Raw genomic sequence first — 3749 nt, 5'->3', positions numbered from 1 at the left:
TTGTTGGGTTGGTGGGTTGCTGCGGCCCGAGCCTCGCGCACCTTACTTCACCACTTTTTTGCCTTTTATCGGCCTATAGTCTCTTTTCTTTTAGGTTAATTTGTGCGTTATGTTGGTGTGACAAGGCTTTGTATGTAGTAAAAGTGTAGAAATGTAATTTATTTAGCCTATAAATGCATTTTTCAACTGGTTTGAGAGGTCTTCATGAAATTGAATGGTAGATTTTTGAAGATAAGAGGCTCTTTGAGCTCTTATTTATGTTCTTTTAAGCTCTATACGTGTCTAGGAAATCTCTTCGTATAGGACTACCTTTATAAATGTAGTTTATTTCCCCCCCAAAAATGTGTTTTTTTTTTTTAGATTTTTTTCAGAGTCTCCCTCCTGACGAAATTGTATTGCAATTCTTTTGGAGATATAGGCTCTATGAGCTCTTATTTAGGTCTTTTTAGCTCTCCGCATGTGAGAAAACGCTCTATCTATAGAAAAAATGTTGAAATGTATTTCATTTTGTCTAAAACGCACTTTTTCTCATATTTTTCAACTGTTGAGTCTGGACGCAACTGGATGTCGAATTTTTGTCAGGAAAGGTCAATAAGCCTATTTTGGGTTCTGTCATGCTCTATATAGATTCAAAAGAGCTGTGATTATAGAAAAAGTATTCAAATGTAAGTGTGATTTGCTAAATCGAGAATTTGTCGGTATTTTTACCGACGGTTTTCACTGGCCTTAATGAACCAGCAGAAATATAGTCAATAATCCTATATTTAGGCTCATTTAAGGTCTATATAGGCTCACTAGAGCTCTATATATATTCACTAGAGCTTCATATATATATATATATATATATATATATATATATATATATATATATATATATATATATATATATATATATATATATATATATATATATATATATATATATATAAACGTGTAACAGTGCATGTTTATTTACTTAATAGAGTTGGTCCAAATTAATGAACCCGCCTGGCGGGCAGTTAAAGAAATATTGTCATTAACCATATATTTGGGCTCTTTTAATTTCTATATAGGCTCACTGTACCTATATATAGATTTTCCAGAGCTCTATATGGATCATGTGAACTCTATCTATAAGAGGACCTGTGGAAACATATGTTTAATGTGTTTGTTTTCAGTAGTAGAGACTGTCCACTTAGTGAATCCGACTGGCGGACCGTCGTGGAATTATGATCAATACTTCTTCATCTACCCTCTTTTAACCTCTCTATAGGTTCACTAAGGCTCTTTGTAGGTTCCCTAAAACTCTGTCTATAGCAAAACGTGTAGAAATGAACGTTCATTTGTTTAATAAAGAATTTATCCACATAAATACGAACGATTCTCATAAGCCCTAATGAACCCGGTGGGCAGACAGTGGCACAAGCACGGTAATTAATTCTTTATTAAAGCTCTTTAAAGTTCTCTATAGATTCATTAAGGCTCAATATATACTCCGTAAAGCTCAAACTATAGGTGAAAGTGTGGAAATGTAAGATTTCTTGCTTAATAGAAAATTTATCTACATATGGACTTGCCTTGTAATCCATAATGAACCCGGCTTGCGGAATAATGAACCCGGCTTGCGGAATAATGAACCCGGCTTTCGGACATCGCGGACATGCGATCAATGATTCTGAATTTGGGCTCTTTATTTATTTATTTATTTATTTATTTTATTTATTTATTTACAATTTGAAGCTCTATATAGGCTCACTAGAGCCCTATAGGCTCACTAGTGTTTATATAAGTTCATTATGCTGCATATAGGTTCAGTAAGGCTCTATATAGTTCACTGGAGCTCAATAAAGGCTCACTAACACTTTATATAGGGTCACTAAGAGTCTATAGAGGCTCACTAAGGCTCTATATAGGCTCACTAAGCTTTATATAAGCTCATTAAACTCTATAGGCTCATAAGGCTCTATATATTCTCACTGGAGTTCTATAAACCCATTAAGACTCTATATAGGCTTATTAGGGCTATGAATAAGTTCACTAAGGCTCTATATAGGCTCACAAAGGTTCTATATAATCTCACTAAGGCTCTATATAAGTTCACTAAGGCTCTATATAGGCTCATTAAGGCTCTATACAATTTCACTAACGCTCTATATAGATTCACTAAGGCTCAATATAGGTTCACTAAGGTTCTATATAGGTTTACTAAGGCTCTATATAAGTTCACTAAGGCTCTATATAGGTTCACTAAGGCTCTATATAGGTTCACTAAGGCTCTATATAGGCACGCTAAGGCTTTGTTAAGCTCATTAAGGCTCTATAATAGGCTTACTAAGACTTTATATAGGCTCACTAAGGCTCTATCTAGGCTAAGGCTCTATATAAGCTCACTAAGGCTCTATATAGGTTCATTACCTGGAGTTTACCTGGAGAGAGTTCCGGGGATCAACGCCCCCGCGGCCCGGTCTGTGACCAGGCCTCCTGGTGGATCAGAGCCTGATCAACCAGGCTGTTACTGCTGGCTGCACGCAAACCAACGTACGAGCCACAGCCCGGCTGGTCAGGAACTGACTTTAGGTGCTTGTCCAGTGCCAGCTTGAAGACTGCCAGGGGTCTATTGGTAATCCCCCTTATGTATGCTGGGAGGCAGTTGAACAGTCTCGGGCCCCTGACACTTATTGTATGGTCTCTTAACGTGCTAGTGACACCCCTGCTTTTCATTGGGGGGATGTTGCATCGTCTGCCAAGTCTTTTGCTTTCGTAGTGAGTGATTTTTGTGTGCAAGTTCGGTACTAGTCCCTCTAGGATTTTCCAGGTGTATATAATCATGTATCTCTCCCGCCTGCATTCCAGGGAGTACAGGTTCAGGAACCTCAAGCGCTCCCAGTAATTGAGGTGTTTTATCTCCGTTATGCGCGCCGTGAAGGTTCTCTGTACATTTTCTAGGTCAGCAATTTCACCTGCCTTGAAAGGTGCTGTTAGTGTGCAGCAATATTCCAGCCTAGATAGAACAAGTGACCTGAAGAGTGTCATCATGGGCTTGGCACCCCTAGTTTTGAAGGTTCTCATTATCCATCCTGTCATTTTTCTAGCAGATGCGATTGATACAATATTTTGGTCCTTGAAGGGAAGATCCTCCGACATGATCACTCCCAGGTCTTTGACGTTGGTTTTTCACTCTGTTTTGTGGAGTAATTGAAATTTCTCATCGTTGAACTTCATATTGTTTTCTGCAGCCCACTGAAAGATTTGGTTGATGTCCGCCTGGAGCCTTGCAGTGTCTGCAATGGAAGACACTGTCATGCAGATTCGGGTGTCATCTGAAAAGGAAGACACGGTGCTGTGGCTGACATCCTTGTCTATGTCAGATATGAGGATGAGGAACAAGATGGGAGCGAGTACTGTGCCTTGTGGAACAGAGTTTTTCACCGTAGCTGCCTCGGACTTTACTCTGTTGACTACTACTCTTTGTGTTCTGTTTGTGAGGAAATTATAGATCCATCTACCAACTTTTCCTGTTATTCCTTTATCACGCATTTTGTGCGCTATTACGCCATGATCACACTTGTCGAAGGCTTTTACAAAGTCTGTGTATACTACAACTGCTATTTGTTTATCTTCTAGTGCATCCAGGACCTTGTCATAGTGGTCCAGTAGCTGGGACAGGCAGAAGCGACCTGTTCTAAGCCCATGTTGCCCTGGGTTGTGTAACTGATGGGTTTCTAGATGGGTGGTGATCTTGCTTCTTAGGACCCTTTCAAAGATTTTTA

This window comes from Cherax quadricarinatus, chromosome 3 (assembly GCF_038502225.1).
Source record: "Cherax quadricarinatus isolate ZL_2023a chromosome 3, ASM3850222v1, whole genome shotgun sequence".
Classification (NCBI taxonomy): domain Eukaryota; kingdom Metazoa; phylum Arthropoda; class Malacostraca; order Decapoda; family Parastacidae; genus Cherax; species Cherax quadricarinatus.
This window is presented reverse-complemented; position numbering follows the sequence as displayed.